Source organism: Leptonychotes weddellii, chromosome 3, assembly GCF_054177405.1.
Source record: "Leptonychotes weddellii isolate Sample4059 chromosome 3, ASM5417740v2, whole genome shotgun sequence".
Taxonomy (NCBI): Eukaryota; Metazoa; Chordata; class Mammalia; order Carnivora; family Phocidae; genus Leptonychotes; species Leptonychotes weddellii.
Genome location: NC_138371.1, coordinates 51,744,313 through 51,763,397, shown reverse-complemented (window position 1 = coordinate 51,763,397; position 19,085 = coordinate 51,744,313).

Genomic DNA, 19,085 nt, shown 5'->3' with positions numbered 1-19,085 from the left:
GCTAAATGATTTGCCAAATCATTTTGGCAGCTAGCACCAGCAAGGGGCAGAATTGGTACTGAAAGTCTGCAAGTACTGCCTTTACTTGTTTACTGCACATCATTTTTTAAGTGTAATATGAAATGTATGCATAATATTGCAATTAATACCAACCTTGACATCAATTATTTGCTTGGAGAATTGTTTTGATGTTAATGAATCAAACTATGGCTTAGCCTTTAAGATCCCTGAAGCAGAGTATTATGCTTTAAAATCTGTCCTCTAAAACAACATTAGGGTAAATAGTCATTAAATGCCTATCCATGCTTTCAGAATCATAAAGAACAAGTTAACCCTCATTGTTCCAGCAATTTTCCTAAAATTCCGAATTCCAGTATTTGTTAAAGAAGCTAATTTGCTATAATACTCATGTAATGGTAGTACCTTCCAACAGATATGAAAGCATAACAAAATTAAATAAATCAACTCTTTCTATATAGCTTTAATTTCATACGTCTTCTATTTTCAAACACTTTTTCCCTCCTTGCTACACAAACATCTTAACTCCAATTCCTGTGGCCCATTACTTACTATGAAACCTTGGGAAAATAAGTTTCTTAACCTCTCAGTTACTCAATATCTTCATCAGGAAAAGGATAGTTAAGGACCCTCTTAAGTGTCGAAAGGCTTAAGTGACACAATGCATTCGAAAGTATTTATAGCAGTGCCCGACACATAACTAATTTCTCAATACAAACTGTTTTTACTGCTGTGGTCATTGCCGTTTCCTAGTCCATCTCTTCCAACACATGCAAAATATATGGGAAGCAAATAACTAGCATTTCTTTCTGACGCATAAATCAATGTTTGTCCTTGAGTGAACAGATTGCTCAATCTCAAGTGGCTTATCCCCAAGAACTCTTCCATGAATGTGTAGTCTCTTTCCACTCTGATCACAATGGCACCTGACATGACCTTAAGAGCTGGATGCATCTAATGTGTTTTTCAATAAACAACAATGCCCACCATATTATTTCAATGTTTCCTATTAACTGATATTCACTCAGGTTTGGGTGTCAGAATTTAAAATCTTGGGCCATGTCGTTCTTAAATTTTCAGCTCACTTCAAGTTCGTATTAAAATAATGGAGGGGCACCTGGATGGCACAGTCGGTTGAGCGTCTGACTCTTGGTTTGGCTGGGGTCGTGATCTCAGGGTCATGAGATCGAGCCCTGTGTGGGGCTCGGGGCTCAGTGCTCAGCGCGAGTCTGCTTAAGATTCTCTCTCCCTCTGCTCCTCACCCCGCCCCCTGCTGTCTCTCTAAAATAAATAAATCTTCAAGAAAAGTAAAATAATGGAGTAAAAAAGGTCTGGATCAAAATATGGCTCAGCTGCATACTAACAATGTGGTCTTGGGTAAATTAAACTCTCTAACCTCAGTTTCCACATCTATGTAGTGGTGAAAATACCTACACTTCACAGAACTGTTGTAAGAATTAAATGAAATTATATATCACTTGGCACAGTGTCCAACAAGTAGTGAGTGCGGAATAAATTATAGCCATTATTATCACTATTATCGGGAAGCACTTCTTATAAAGCACTTCTTATAAAGTACTTATTTTCATAATTTTAAAATTGGAAAAATAAATTACAGTTTGTATTTTAACTGAAATTGTATTGCCCTCATTTGCTCTAGTATTAAAAAATAAAACAAAATACTCTGCAGACTCTTCCATTAAAATAATCTTGCAGGCCTTTAACAGCCAAGAAAGTTAACTTTTATGTTTATCAAGTTCCAAACCTAAGTGCAAACTATTCAGTCACCATCAACAGGGCCTCTCTATTGTACTATTCAATTTAAGATTAAAAGTGATTTGTTCTAGAACTCTTTCAAACATCCTAACTGAAGAGGAAATCCTGAAATATCCCAAACCACCACATTTATTGCTCAAAAATAAAATTACTGAAAAGAAGTACACCTCTAAAAGCACTTATATTATATGCTGATTAATTCTGGTCTTCATGATAAGTTGATGTCCATTCTGAACTAAACACTACCAAGAAATGACTATTTAAGTAGAAAGATCTCTATATTAAATCATACCTGGTTCATAGCCATATAGCTTCTTAGATTCTCTGTCAAGTTAATAATATATAAACACTGTAAATTTATTAACAGTGGTGGGTTGTTCTTAATAGGTGACAGAGAAACTTAGAATTCTAATTTTAAATGCACCACTCATGTTTTTAAAAACATGTTCAAAATCAACTTCCTCCTAAAATGGAACTATGGGGGCTGCTGAGAACAAGAGATTATCATTCCCTGCCATTCCCTGCCAATCTGAACACATGCCTGAAGCCAAGCTTACTCACATGCACACACACTGCTGTTGAACAGAGTCAGTTATGTTAATGATGACACCCAGGCCAAAGAGATAGGAGAAAACAATTGACATAAACCAGACGCCAACTGGGAAAAGCAGAACATGGAAAACTCAGTGAGTCACCGGTTTTATTACTATGAGGGCACCATCAGCAAAACTGAGTTCACTAATACCAACTCTCTCAATCCCCATACACAATATTAAAGAATTAAACTATTCTTAAAAGATTTTATTTTTAAGTAATCTCTACACCCAATGCGGCCCGAACTCACAACCCCCAGATCAAGAGTCCCACGCTCCACCAACCGAGCCAGCCATCAATTAAAACTACTGAGGTAGTTTAGATTTGCTCTTCTCCTAAGGACTTGCCTATGACACCTACGCAACCTCGCCCTTCCCTCCACCCCTTACACCGCCCACCTTCCCTCAAATAAGAACAACGGTTGTAGACAGGCTTCTCTGAGCAGCACGTAATCCACGCCCACATGCCTGGGCCGAGCAGCATGACACTGACAGTTTCGGTCTCTCCCGATCTGTCCAATTCGTGGCGCCTCCGCAAACTCAGACAAAAAGAGATGGACAAAACACTCGAAGCGACAGCTTAGCGTTGAACCTTCTGACCCTTCGTCTCGACATAGGTGGGCCAAAGAGCCGATGCTCAACTCAACCCAGTCACCCCCCGGACTCTCCGAGAACAAGGCTGGGAAAACACCTCTCCTTTACTGGGGGCAGTGGGGAGGGGTGTTGCCAAAAGGGTTCTCTATTACTCCAGAGTCACCCCTGGCACTTTGCTGGGAAATCAAGGGGAGCCGGAGGCGACGTTGGTTAGCGCTCTCAGGCCACTCGGAGTGGGGCGGGGGCGCCGGGGAGAGGCAAGCAGGGAAACCGGGAGCGTAATTCCCAGAGAAAAGCTCAGCGCGCTTCCCCTCTGCCGAGCCCCGCCCCCCCCCGCAACTGCCCTCATTTTGAGTGTTTTACCTGCAAGAAGCGGGCAGAGCCCGGCGCTTGCGTCCACCTCTGCCAGCTTCGGCGGCCACCGCGCAAGCGGTCTCCGGAGCAAGCAGCAGCCGCCACTGACAGAGGGATGGGCCCGGCCAACTCCTTCCCATCAAACCCCGCGCTCCCGCCAACAGCCAATCGGCGCCACGGCCGGCGCGCGCCGCTCCGCAGTCACGTGACTGTGACCGGGGCTGGCAGTTGCGGCGGGCCTGTCGGGCGGTTGGCTGGAGGACGCCTGGCCATCTGGCTTCCGCGGCTAAGTGGGGTGCTCATCGTCGTGTCTCAGGGGTGTACTGCCATTTATTAGGAGTCTTACCACTACTGTTACTTCTTTTCCTCTGCCTCCTCTTTTTGTTTTCAAGCCTCTTCTGCCAACTCTTACTGGAGAAAGAAAACCCCGAAATTGATCCTGGTGGTCCTAGACCGACGAGAGAGACGAGTGGGGTTGAGGGTGGAGATGGGTGCGTTTGGCAAGGACTCCGCCTTAAAGAGTCCCAGGATCAGCTGTCATTCAGCCGACAGCCGAGCAAGTTAATACTACTACAGAGCTTAGAAGAGACCAGTTCCCAAACAAGCCAGTGGAGAAAATTAAGCCTAGGCTCCAGGAGTGCTTGCTTTAATCACTCGTGGACGTCAAAAAGGGTCATTTGATGACAGGACGCTTACCTCACTCGTGTGTGGTAAGCTTCAAATGCCAGATGTTGATTTCAAACCCGTGGATAACATAAGCCAAGTTTTCTATCTTAAAACTCTGAACTCAAGAATACTCCCTTCACAGGTCCCAATACGTGGGCCCACGAGTAAACCATTCACCTCAGATTTGAAACATTGGCTACAGAGCGTTCAATTTCCTAGTCAGTTGGAAACGACAAGTCTAAATAACAAAAGATACTTGAACCACACAAACAGTGGAGAAGTGTTGAAAAGCAAGCAAAAGCTTTGGTCATGTTTTACCTCTGTGACATGTTTTAACCCTTTTTGCAAACATTTTTCATGGGGTTTTTCTATTTTGTTTAGTTACATTCACATTTTAAAATAGTGTTTCCGTAATTTTTAAAGAGTGTCGTTGTTTTAATGTGCTACATAAAACTTTGACAAAGCAAACAGGTACGGTAAAGTAAGAAACTAAACATAGGATCTAGTTAGTAAGAATAATATATTATACTGGAAGCTACCAGATACTTCACTGTGGAGTTGCTTGTCCTCACTGTTAAAATCTCTAGTTACAGCTTTGTAAGCTTGAAAGGATGAACAGAAGAGGACCGAACTTTACTTCTTGTGTACTCTGGGTCAGGTACTTTTCCAATCTAGAAGAAAATAGGAAAAGAAACATTTCATCTATTTTGATATGGAAATTTAACCATTTCATTTTTCATCTTTTGCTGTTTCAAAGTATATTTTTTAAAAGGCCTGCGTAGTTAATGCAAATATATCTCCTCACCTCAGAATATCTTTTCCTAAGAGAACAGGGAAGAAATGTTTTCCACTTGCTAATGATTTGTTCTCTAGTTTTAATTGAGCCATCAAGGTCTGTTGTAAAGGGGGGAAAAAACAGGAGGGGGGAGACAAAGAAGAACTAGCCAGGGGCCAGACATCCCAAAAACCTAATCCTGAGACAAAATTCCATAGGTAATTGCTCCAGAAGAAGAGAGACTGGGCCTGGCAAGGGGAGGGTTGAAGGTTTGTGCTGTCCCTAACCCCCTCCCAACTTGAAAGTATATAATCCGCTAACCCTCACAACCCCCCTCTAGCTCTTTCTGCCCATGGGTCCTGTCCCCTTGCTCTTAGCCCAGGCCTCCTGCCCTTAGCCCAGGCCTCCTGCCCTGTCTACCAAATTGGCACTCTACTAACTCTGATGCTCGCTCTCTCTCTTTTTTTAAAAAAAAAGATTTTAGAGGTGCCTGGGTGGCTCAGTCTGTTAAGCATCTGCCTTCGGCTCAGGTCATGATCCCAGGGTCCTGGGATGGAGCCCCACATCAGGCTCTCTGCTTAGCGGAGAGTCTGCTTGTCCATCTCCCTCTGCCCCTCACCCCCGCTCATGCACTCTCTCTCAAATAAATGAAATCTATTTATTAATAATAATTTATAATGATCTATTTATTTGAGAGAGAGAGAGCAAGTGGGGGGAATGGCAGAGTGAGAGAGAGAATCTCAAACAGACTCTGAACTGAGCATTGAGCCTGATGCGGGGCTCCATCCCACGACCCTGACATCATGACCTGAGCCAAAATTAAGAGTCAGATGCTCAATCAACTGAGCCACCCAGGTGCCACACTGCTCTCTTTTTCCACCACTCCCATCAAACCTCATCCTTCCCTATCTTGCCCCACTCCCAATCTTCTTCAGAGTTACACTGCATATATTCCCCCCAATTCAGGGTTTTTTTAGCTTATCTGGCCAGGGCTAGAAGGAAAATAGAGTCAAATGCTATGTCTCACTCTTGTCAACGTTTTTTTATTCTTGAGAACCTACTTTGGAAGTGTTTTTGTTTTTAAAGACTAAATTGTTGGGACACCTAGGGGGCTCAGTCAGTTAAGCCTTCGGCTCAGGTCATGATCTCAGGGTCCTAGAATCGAGTCCCAGGTCTCCTTGCTCAGTGGGGAGCCTGCTTCTCCCTCTGCCTCTGCCTGCCACTCCCCCTGCTTGTGCTCTCTCTCTCTGACAAATAAATGAAATCTTTAAAAAAAATAAATAAAGACTAAATTGTTCTCTTTGTAGTCTTGCTGTAACAACTCTAAGTCTATGAGGCACTGTAGATGCTTTTAACTAGAGGAAGAATCAGGAAGTATGGGGAAGAAAGAAAACTGGAATTATTTTTTGTGATGGGAAATACAGCAAACACAGAAAAGTTCATAAAAAAGAAGTGTACTACTTAAAGACTGTAACCCAAACACTCATGTGACCCCACTGGGTCAAAAGCAAAACATTACCAATATCCCAAAAGGCCCCAGTGTATCTCATCCCTTATAACCCCCAAATGCCTAGAAATAACCACTACCATGATTATTAGCATATTTACTTTCTTGCTTTTCTTCACATTCTTTCTAATTATTCATTCTTAAAAATATAGCTTATGCCTGTTTTTGAATTCCTATGTAAATAGAATCCTAGAGTGAGTATTTTTCATGTCTTGAATTGTTTTGACCAAGATTATGTCTTTAAAATTCACCTATGTGGGGCGCCTGGGTGGCTCAGTCGTTGAGCGTCTGCCTTCGGCTCAGGTCATGATCCCAGGGTCCTGGGATTGAGTCCCACATCGGGCTTCCCGTTCTGCGGGAAGCCTGCTTCTCCCTCTCCCACTCCCCCTGCTTGTGTTCCTGCTCTCGCTATGTCTCTCTCTGTTAAATAAATAAAATCTTTAAAATAAAATAAAATAAAATAAAATTCACCTATGTGGACGTTGTCTATTAGTTCATTCATTTTCATTGCTGAATGTTACTCTATTATATTGATCTGTGATTTTTCTTTCTGGTAATGTCCTTCTTCGGGTTTGGCCATAAAAGTTATACTAATTAGCCTCATAAAATGAATTGGGGAATATACTTTTTTTTCCTACTCTAATGTCATTTTTATTCATTTATTCTTTTTTTTTTTAAAGATTTTATTTATTTGAGAGAGAGCAAGCACATGAGAGGGGGGAGGGTCAGAGGGAGAAGCAGACTCCCTGCCGAGCAGGGAGCCCGATGCGGGACTCGATCCCGGGACTCCAGGATCATGACCTGAGCCGAAGGCAGTCGCTTAACCAACTGAGCCACCCAGCCAACTTATTCATTTATTCTTATCTTTGGAATCAGATTATCAAGAACCTCCCTCCCAAAATCCCATTTCAATGTTTATAAAACTTTCTTTAATTGTGCGAATTAATTTCAGGGGCAAAAATATCCTTCCACATGAGCCTTTCCTTCCTGGAATATTGCATAACTCTATATTTGTTCAAGTATCTTTATACATTCTCCAAAAAAATTGTCATTTTCATCATATGGGTCTCATACCTTATAGTAGGCAGAATTCTAGATGTCCCTCCAAGATTACCATCTCCTGGTCAGTCAGTAAAACACTAATCCAGGTATTGCTGTGAAAGACATTTACAGATAGAATTAAAGTTATAAATTATCCTGAATAGGGGCAGCTGGCTGGCTCAGTTGGTAGAGCATCTGACTCTTGATCTCTGAGTTGTAAATTCAAGCCCCACGTTGGATGTAGAGATTACTTTTAAGAAAATTATCCTGAATAATCTAGGTGGGCCTAGTCTAACCACTTGAGCCCTTGCAAGAGAAATTTCTCTAGCTGGAGTCAATCAGTGAGATTTGGCCGAACAGGGAAGCTGAGGCAAAAGATGAGGCAGAAGAAGAGGTCAGAGGGCGCCTGGGTGGCTCAGTCGTTAAGCGTCTGCCTTCGGCTCAGGTCATGGTCCCAGGGTCCTGGGATCGAGCCCCGCATCGGGCTCCCTGCTCAGCGGGGGGTCTGCTTCTCCCTCTCCCACTCCCGCTGCTTGTGTTCCTGCTCTCGCTATCTCTGTCTCTGTCAAATAAATAAATAAAATCTTTAAAAAAAAAAAAAGAAGAAGAGGTCAGAGATTCAGAGCATAAGAAAGACGTGACCCATTGTGGCTGACTTTGCAAATGGAGGAAAAGGAGCATGAGCCAAGGAATGTAGACAGGCTCTAGAATCTGAGAACATCTCCTGGTGGACAGCTGGCAAGCAAACTGAGAACTCAGTCCTACAACTGCATGGAAGTGAATTCTGTCAACAACCTAAATGAACCTCAAAACAAATTCTCCCTTGAGTCTCCAGAAAGGTACACAACCTGCTGATACCTTGATTTCAACCTTGTAAAACCCAGAGCAGAGAACCAGCTGAGTCACAGAGTGCCTAGATTTCTGACTTACAGAACAGTGAGAGAATAAATGAGTGTTAAGATGCTAACATTGTGGTAATGTTTTATGGAATCAAAAGAAAGCTAATACCTTTCTTTTTTTAATTTTTTATTATGTTCAGTTAGCCAACATATAGTATATCATTAGTTTTTGATGTACTGTTCAACGATTCATTAGTTGTGTATAACATCCAGTGCTCATCACCAACACGTGCCCTCCTTAATAGCCATCACATGGTTACCCCATCCCTCCACACCCCCTCCCTTCTGTAACCCTCAGTTTCCCGGAGTCCCAAATCTCTCATGATTTGTCTCCCTCTCTGATTTCTTCCCAGTCTGTTTTCCCTCCCTTACCCTGTGGTCCTCCTCAATATTCCTTATGTTCCACATATGAGTGAAATCATATAATTGTCTTTCTCTGTTTCACTTATTTCACCTAGCATAATCCCCACCAGTTCCATCCATGTCGATGCAAATGGTGGGTATTCATCCTTTCTGATGGCTGAGTAATATTCTATTGTATATATGGACCACATCTTCTCTATCCATTCATCTGTTGAAGGGCATCTTGGCTCCTTCCACAGTTTGGCTATTGTGGACATTGCTGCTATGAACATCGGGGTGCAGATGCCCCTTCTTTTCACTACATCTGTATCTTTGTGGTAAATACCTAGTAGTGCAATTGCTAGGTTGTAGGCTAGCTCTATTTTTAACATCTTGGGGAACCTCCATGCTGTTTTCCAGAGTGGCTGTACCGGTTTGCATTCCCACCAACAGTGTAAGAGGGTTCCCCTTTCTCCACATCCTCGCCAACATTTGTTTTTTCCTGTCTTGTTAATTTTTTCCATTTTAACTGGTGTAAGGTGGTATCTCATTGTGGGTTTGATTTGTATTTCCCTGATAGCTAGTGATGTTGAACATTTTTTCATGTGTCTGTTAGCCATTTGTATGTCTTCTTTGGAGAAGTGTCTGTTCATGTCTTCTGCCCATTTCTTGACTGGATTATTTGTTTTTTGGGTGTTGAGTTTGAGAAGTTCTTTATAGATCTTGGATACCAGCCCTTTATCTGATATGTCATTTGCAAATATCTTCTCCCATTCGGTGGTTGCCTCTTGTTGACTGTTTCCTTTGCTGTGCAAAAACTTGATATCCTGATGAAGTCCCAAAAGTTCATTTTTGCTTTTGTTTCCCTTGCCTTTAGAAACGTGTCTTGAAAAAAGTCGCTGTGGTCAATACACACCATTCTTATTAAGCAAAATATTTTTGGTGGCTCATCAAGTAAGCTTGGATGATGACAGCAAGAAGGTTACACTCCTCAAATTCTGTGATTGAGATTGTTTCACCTTTTAGAATCCAGACTAAAAATGCCCAAGAGAGAGGTAGCCCTGCAAGCTACTCTCAGCTACCTCCTGAAGGTGGGTTTGGTAGACAAGATAAATAGTACCTCGGAGGGGCACCTGGGTGACTCAGTCGGTTAAGAGTCTGCCTTCTGCTCAGGTCATGATCCCGGGGTCCTGGGATCGAGTCCCGCATCGGGCTCCCGGCTCAGCGGGGAGTCTGCTTCTCCCTCTTACTGCCACTCCCCCTGCTTGTGCTCTCTCCCTCTCTCTGACAAATAAATAAATAAAATCTTTAAAACAAAAATAGTACCTCAGAGCAGTGGGACAACAAATCAGGGAAAGCACAGCAACAAAGGCCAAGAGCTCAGTATACAGCAGAATGAGCAGTGTAGCGCCTCAATATCTGCTCACGTCAGCGTGGGACTTGTTCATCGCACTTTTCTAAAGCAAATGTGTGCTAAGCGTGGTTCCCATGTTCCAATAAAAAAGTGAGGAAATAGAGTCTAGACTGGTGTGAGATAACTCTGAAAATATATATTTTGATATTGATACTTATCAAGTCTAATAGTAAAGATTCCTATTGTCATCAATAATACATAATTCCAGAGACCATTTGTTCTGAAAGACATGATTTAAAACTAGAACCCAAGGTATCCTGGCATGTAGACAATTCTATGTGAGTTCAATCCAGTTATTGAAAAAGAGAGCAGCATTTTCTTCTTACAATGGAAAAATATTTCTTTTGCTTATTCTGGAACAAAATGTATATAAACTAAGGTTAAAATAAATTCTTGTATTGGTGCCCAGTAATTCCAAAAGGTGGCATTCTAATGCTACCTAAAAATTAATGATACACATGACTGGTGAAACTTGAGTCTTCACTCTTATGCATTTAAAGCTTACACATAAAACAAAGAAGATGTAATGTTAGCTAATTTATACTGAGATTTATTGTTAATATGAGTTATAAGAGTACATGGTGTTTTACAAAGCATAAAATATTGGAAGACAAATTTTCTGCCCTCAGGAGCTTAGTAAAACATGTGTAGGCAGTAGCTAACAGGAATTAAGTCATGACGATTTGCAAAGTGACAACCAATGGAAAACTGGGTATAGAAAAAATGTCTTCTAAAAAGAGAGAATTGGAAAATGCCAGGGATTTGTTGGGGGTGGGGAGGAAATTGCAAAAGCTTGAAGGAAGAATGGAAAAGAGATGAGAGAAATGAAAAAGAAAGTTCTAAGAAATGAGGAAAGAGGGGAAAAATGAAGATGGAGGAAAAGACTTGCAACTGTAAGACATGAACCAATCAATACATGAGAAAGAACGTAGGATTGATTTCCTTGACAAACCTCTGAAATTAGACAACTGGAAATCCTAACTATACAACTCTTTTTTAGGAAGCATAAGAGCTAATTTTCCCAAAGAGTAGATACTAAACCAAACCTCTCATTCAAGCTGTATTATTCCATCTATAACAGATGGAATATATAAATAAAACGCCATGGAGATCTGAATGTAGCTGAATTGTGAACAACTTAAAAAGTTTAAGGAGGGGCGCCTGGGTGGCTCAATTGGTTAAGTGTCTGCCTTCAGCTCAGGTCATGATCACAGGGTTCCCGGATTGCTCCTCTCTCTCTTTCAAATAAATAAATAAAATCTTAAAACCTGTAGAGTTTTGTTCTTGAGTTTAGAGTTTCTTTATATTCTCCACATATTAAACCCTTCAAAGATATATAATGTACAAACACTTTCTCCCAATCTGTGGGCTGTTTTTCCACTCCTTTGATATTGTACTTTGACACACAAAAGTTTTATATTTGGACCATAGGTCTTCTTCTAAGAGTTTCATAATTTTAACCCTTCAGTTTTTTTATCTGTTCAGAGTTAATTTTTGAATGTGGTATAAAGTGAGGGTCCAAAGAAGCACTTCTTTAGCCTGATAGAGATTTATAAAATACTTAAAACCCCCTATAAAAACCCCTAAACTGCAGGGTTCAGACTGGCGAACAGATGGAAGTGCTGGGAGGGGGGCCGCCTGGAAAGGGCATGGTAGTTCTGTGCCATCCCTTCTCCGCCATACTCTGCCCTATGCATCTCTCCTATTTGGCTGCCTTGAGTTGTAACCTTTATAATAAACTAGTAATAGAAAGTAAACTATTTTCCTTAGTTCTATGAGGATGTGAAAGAAAAAGTATTACTCCTACATTCTCTGGCCCACAGGGATCCCCTTTCCTGGTCTTCTGGATAGGAAGGATTTCTCTGAGTTTTAGCTGTATGAAAGCCCCAGCTCTGCCAGGGGCCCACCCTTGGCTTAAGACATGAGCAAAAAGAAGAAAAAATGGGAAACTCACCCCCATACAGTTCACTTCTCCAGGTTTTGACTCTCTTCCCCAATCTATCTGCTTTTCTTTACTTTTCAAAGTCCTCAGATAGTTGCTTTTTGTATTTTGTCTAAAGAGAGATTTTAGTTGTAATCATCAGAGGGATAGGATCTAGTAGGCTTTCTCCATCTTGGCCACATCAAAGTTGAGCCTGCATACTTTTTAATTGCCTCTCCATGTGACAATGATTTTGTAATATCATTTTCTTTTTTTCTAAGATTTTATTTATTTATTTGACAGAGAGAGACAGAGGCAGAGGCAGAGGGAGATGCAGACTCCCCGCTGAGCAAGGAGCCCGACGCGGGACTCAATCCCAGGACTCTGGGATCCTGACCTGAGCAGAAGACAGACACTTAACTGACTGAACCACCCAGGCACCCCTTATCATTTTTTATAAAAAGTAGAGGGCGCCTGGGTGGCTCAGTTGGTTAAGCGACTGCCTTCGGTTCAGGTCATGATCCTGGAGTCGCTGGATCGAGTCCCGCATCGGGGTCCCTGCTCGGCAGGGAGTCTGCTTCTCCCTCTCCCGCTCCCCTCTCTTGTGCTCTCTCTCTCTCTCACTCTCTCTCTCAAATAAATAAATTAAAAAAATCTTTAAAAAAAATTAAAAGTAGAAAGATAATTCAGTCTTCTGGTTGATTAAAAAACTTTTTTGCATTATTGACAGTTTAGGCAAATATTTCAGCTTTGTCTTAATATAGTAAATTTTTAGAATGGCTGTCAAATGTGGAGAAAGTGCTATCAGGTTGTTAGATTCTTTAGAATGTGCTACAAGATGTCTGCAACTTTCAAGTTTCCCTGTGCACTAATTAATCTGAAATATTCTTTTAATCAATGACACTTATCACCCAGCCTTGATGTCCTTGTTGTAATGGCATGAGTTTATATTACTTTTTTCAGAGTAACCATTTGGAGTCAAATCAACAGAACTTTAAATCCTTTTTCAGTGTGTTCATATAGTTCCCTCCTCTCGTTAATTGGCTTATCAGACAATCTTAGAGCCTTTTCAGTATTTCTATTTGAAATGTATCTCTTCCTTCTAGTGAATTCCTGCATTTGGTGATGATTTGGTTATTTGTCAGACTAATTTTTATTGATTGTGTACCTTTTTTTACATTTGTTTTATATTCCACTGATTTTTTATCTGAAATTATTTTCAGTTCTTTATGAATAGATTTAAAGATGACAAAAGATGGTGCCCTTCTGGGGCGCCTGGGTGGTGCAGTCGGTTGAGCAACTGACTTGGTTTCAGCTCGGGTCATGATCTCAGGGTCGTGGGACTGAGCCCCACATCTGGCTCCACAGTCAGCATGGAGTCTGCTTAAGACTCTCTCCCTCTGGCCCTCTCCCTCATATGCTCTCTCTCTCTCTCTAAAATAAATAAATCTTTTAAAAATGGCAATTTCTTTTTTTTAAGATTTTATTTATTTATTTAGAGACAGAACATGAACAGGGGGAGGAGCAGAGAAAGAGGGACAAGCAGACTCTGCACTGAGTGTGGAACCAGATGTGGGGCTTGATCTCACAACCCTGAGATCATGACCTGAGCTGGAATCAAGAGTCCCACACTTAATGGCCTGAGCCACTCAGGTGCCCTAGGTGATTCAATTTCTTAAATGTCTCATGGAAGCATTTCGAAGTGTCCTTCTGAATTACAGTTAAAATTGTGTATTTTATTTTTATCAACTTTTTGAATAAGTTTTTTGTTTTTTTTGTGTTGAGGTTTTTCTTCCCCATCTTTGAGAAATATGTTTTAGATGCATAAAATGTCTTTGGCCTATGTTGCAAGGCTTTAACAGCTTTTTAATGGGTAACTCATTATATTATACTTAGACTTTTTTTAATTTTATTTATTTATTCGACAGAGAGAGACACAGCGAGGAGGGAACACAAGCAGGGGGAGTGGGAGAGGGAGAAGCAGGCTTCCCACCGAGCAGAGAGCCCAATGTGGGGCTTGATCCCAGGACCCTGAGATTATGACCGGAGCCGAAGGCAGACTCTTAGCAGACTGAGCCACCCAGGCGCCCCTACTTGGCCTTTTTTTTAATCCAAGTTGATATATGTATGTAAAATACTCCATTTATGAGAGGAACCTGAAAGGAAAATAACTGCTGTAAATGCCAATGTGGTTAACAACTGTGGAGGCAGCTTTTTCTCTTACCAGGTTAAAAGAATGAGCTACACATGGTGTCCACCCTGCACACTTATTAATATCTTTAAAGAGTGCTAAGATCCCTTTTCCTCGCCTTTCATAGCAGCTGTGTTGCGGGACAACACTGCATGGGTGTTTTCGACCGCAGGTTACTGTTGTCGAAAAGTTATTTCCCATTGTTGGATAAAGCCACAGGCGGGGTAAAAAAGTTTAAAGCTATACATAGAGTTTTCAGTCACAGCAGTAGAGAACAATAATGGCCAACTAATCAGTGCCGGCCATAGCCAGCATAGACCCCACAGCAATGGGGCAGCATTTGCTGTCTGCTTTATTTATTTGTTAACACTTTCATTATGCGTATATTTTCCTATTATGTCTAGTTGTCTTGTGTTGCATAAAATAAACACAGCTCTTGAGCGCTTTCAATGTATTCATTAAGTCTGAAAACCCATCCAGTATAAGTAAGGTCTGTCTTGTTGAAAATAATTTACAAACAGAACAACATTTATGACCTTTTTTTGCCTTAGAATAAACTCATAAGAGTATAACTATTTAAAAATTTTTAAATAGCCTTTTGAGAAACATCTCTTTGCCCATTTTATATTCTGTTTGATTCTATATAAATATTATTAGAGTCACAATTTTGAAGGGAAAAAACGTCTTTAATTAAAGTATTGGATGACATTACTTTTTGTAACAGGCCATAATGAAAGACTACAGTCCTTATTAAAGTCAATGAATCATAGGGTAGTTCTATTTTTAACTTTTTGAGGAACTTCCATACTGTCTTCCACAGTGGCTGCAACAGTTTGCATTCCCACTAAGAGTACATGAGGTTTCCCCTTTCTCCACATCCTCTCCAACACCTGTCGTTTCTAGTGTTGAGTTTAGCCATTGTGACAGGTGTGAGGTGGTATCTCATTGTAGTTTTGATTTATATTTCCTTGATGATGGGTGATGTTGAGCATCTTTTCATGTATCTGTTGGCCATCTGTATGTCTTCTTTGGAAAAATAGTCTATTCACTGGAAAACAGTATGGAGTTTCCTCAAAAAGTTAAAAATAGAACTACCCTATAATCCAGCAATTACACTACTATGTATTTACCCAAAGAATACAAAAGTACTAATTCAAAATGATACATGCACCCTAATGTTTATAGCAGCATTATCTACAATAACCAACTATGGAAACAGCCCAAGTGTCCATTGACTGATGAATGGATAAAGAAGATGTGGTATATACATACAATGGAATTACTCAGGCATTAAAAAGGGCATGAAATCTTGGGCCACCTGGATGGCTCAATTGGTTAAGCATCTGACTCTTGATGTCGGCTGAGGTCATGATCTCAGGGTCATAGGATGGAGCCCCAAGGTAGGCTCCGTGCTTGGAGTAGAACCTGCTTAAGATTCTCTCTCTCCTTCTCCCTCTGCTCCACACCCCCACACTCACATACATGCTCTCTCTCTTAAAAAAAATAAAATAAAAACATTTAAAAAAATGAAATCTTGCCATTTGCAATGACATGGATGGAGCTAGAAAGTATTATGCTAAGCAAAATAAGTCAGTCAGAGAAAGACAAATACCATATGATTTCACTCCTATGTGGAATTTAAGAAACAAAACAAAGGGGAAAAAAAGAGAGAGGGGGGCAAACCAAGAAACAGACCCAACTACAGAGAACAAACTGATGGTTACCAGAGGGGAGGTGGGTGGGGGATGGGTGAAATAGGTGATGCGGATTAAGGAGGGCACTTGTGATGAGCACCAGGTGTTGTATGGAGGTGTCGAATTACTACACTGTAAACCTAAAACTTTTATCACAATGTATGTTAACTAACTGGTGCTTAAATAAAAACTTAAAAAAAAATCCTTGGGATGCCTGGGTGGCTCAGTCGGTTAAGCGGCTGCCTTCAGCTCGGGTCATGATCCCAGGGTCCTGGAATCGAGTCCCACATCGGGCTCCTTGATCAGCAGGGAGCCTTCTTCTCCCTCTGCCTGCAGCTCCCCCTGCTTGTATTCTCGCTCACTCTCTCTCGCCTATGCTCTCTCTAGCAAATAAATAAATAAAATCTAAAAAAAAAAAAACCTCTTCCAAAATATTGACAAGAAAAAAAATAAAGTCAATGAAGTCATCAGCCTGAAGCTGCTGTCAACCTTTGTTGACTACACAATTCTATTTTGCTTTACTATTTTCTATTTCTTCTGCTTTTTTCATTTCCTCTTTGGAAGTGTCCTGATTCTCATAATCTTTATCTCTTCTGTTGTAATTTTAATAAACTATATTTTCCTGGCCCTCATGAATGCTTTCTTTTCTGCACAATTTTGACAGTTTTAGTGAAAATCCCAATGTAATAAGATTGTTTTTGATACTTTGAGGATTTGTGAATCTTCCATTTAAATCTTTGGCTTCTGAAAGGATACTTTCTTCCAGATAAATCTGAATGTTAGAATAATCAATTAATTCTAAAAAAAAAAAAAATTTTTTTTTAACCCTGAAGTTAAAACATGGCAAGGAGCAATAAAAATGCATTTTTAAATTTGTTACTGTATTGTGATGAGGTGGAAGATGTGTTACTTATCGCTCCTATTACATACACTGGTTTCTTTATGAGTATGTGTAGGAGTTTCATCACTAAAACACTTGTGTGCTCTCTCCCTGTATCACTATGTTAATGGCAGATTTGCATACCTAGTTTCCTAAACCACAAGACTTTGTCAGGCTAAGATAAACCGGTTAGGCTAAGAGAACTTACAATACATTGGGATGCAGAAAATCCGTAGAATGCTTGTAATTTTAGTGTTGCTACAGGTATGTACCCTACAAACACGGGAATTCTGATAAACTATTTTGCACAATTCCCCTCAAAAAAGAAAAAAATGTGAATTATGTATAATTGCATATATGCATTATCAAGTACATTTTGTAGAGGAAAGAACTTTTAATTTCATTAGATGTTAATGAGAACTCAACCCTCCACTTACAATTTTACTCATCTGATGAGTGAAAGAATTGTCCCCAGACTAGTTTCTGGCTCCACACATTGCAAACCTTGTGTCTGCTCCGCTAGCAATTTATTCCCACTACCCAGGTGCCACTCATTTTTTGGTACCCTGTGGCCTTGCACCTTTATACCGCCATGCCAAGTGAGTCAGAATGGACAATGGGAGTATGCCTAGAAGTTATTCTTACCCTGAGAAGACTATCCACAGGAGTGGCTATAAACCATGTAAATACATCCCACTAAACCCAAAAACATATCTCCAACTATCCCTAAGCTGGATCCGCAAAATGCCTGAGCCAATTGCAAAGCCACCTAATACAAGGGAAAATGTGAAGGAGGGAAAATCAGAAGGGAAAGATACAGCAATCTTCATTGATTGACATTAAACATCTTACTTGGGCAAATCTTGCAGACAACATATGATCCTGTGAACACATCATTACAGTCCCCGTCAAGAAGCTTCATAGCAGTTTCCTCCAAGGAGTCATGACACGTCAGCCTCCTCAGCTTCATGGTAAATCTGCCTGTGGACATTACTTCCAGGCATTATCCACAATTTCCCCCACTGCCTGTGCTGTCTTATCCCTTTTTCTGCTCCTGGCAAATCCCTACCCTTCTTTCAGGGCTTGATTCAAATGTCAATAATTCCCTGAGAAAGAACCTTGTGCATTGGAAAGAAATGGGGCTTTGGTAAAAGGCAAATCTAGGTTTCAGTCTTAGCTAGGTCACATGCTGTTTGTGGGTCACAAGCAAATTACTGACTCCTTTGAGCCTCTACTTCATCTATAAAATATGGATAAGAATATATACTTTGCTGACTTTGTAAAAAAATTTTTTTAATTAGCGTTTTATCAATCTTATTTTTTCTTATTTTAATATCTTTCCATAGAATATTGGGAACATGAGGGAAATGGTGCTTAAGAGAGGCTTTAAATTACTTATTTCTCTTCTTTTTTTTTTAAGATTTTATTTATTTATTTGAGAGAGAGAGAATGAAAGAGAGAGAGCACAAGATGGGGGAGGGTCAGAGGGAGAAGCAGACTCCCTGCTGAGTAGGGAGCCCAATGCGGGACTTGATCCTGGGACTCCAGGATCATGACCTGAGCCTAAGGCAGTCGCTTAGCCAACTGAGCCACCCAGGCACCCTAAATTACTTATTTCTCTTCTGACAGCATTTTATGATGTAGGTGACCATCAGGACTGAAGTACAGTGAAGTAAGTGAGGTGTTCACCTCAGGTCCAAAATATAGAGAAGTGTCAAAGGACTGCCTAATCAATATAAATAATAATTTAATTCAATATTTTAAAAAATCAAGCAAAAGAATTCATGATGAATAAAATATCAAAATTTTAAATAAGGACAGAATCAGTATTACTGATTTTTCCTTTTGCCTTAGGCTCCAGTATGGTTCACGTTGGCACTGGTGATCAAACCTTGATGGAAGAAAAAAAAGAAAAAAGAAGTTGTTGGAAGACTTTGGAATATTATTTCTCTTTGTAATGATTCATAGCAAATTTAAGTTATTCTCATTACATTCAGTTGTCTTTACAGATGCCATCTTTCAGTGCCCCTAATATTAATTTTTCTAGCATTAACGCTTGACCCTCCACAACAGATGATTATGAGCAAATTGCCTTTGTTATATCTTAGAAATATTGTTGTACTATTGAGAAGTAACTTACTGTTTTGGAAATCTTTCAATCATTTCTATTGAGATGATATCACTGGAGAATGCACTACTCCTTTTTCGTACACCGAAGCTGTTTAAATTTCACTTTCAACCTCTTGCAGAATGGCTCTTTCAGAGTACTTCAGAGACCTTATGCTTCCTTTAGGAATTCTACCTATATATCAGTAAGTTATTCTTATTTTCCATCTAAATTATTTAGCCAAATTTATTTATGACTATTTCTCTGAGATGGTGGAGTAAAATACTTCAAATATTCTACTTAAGATGTGATC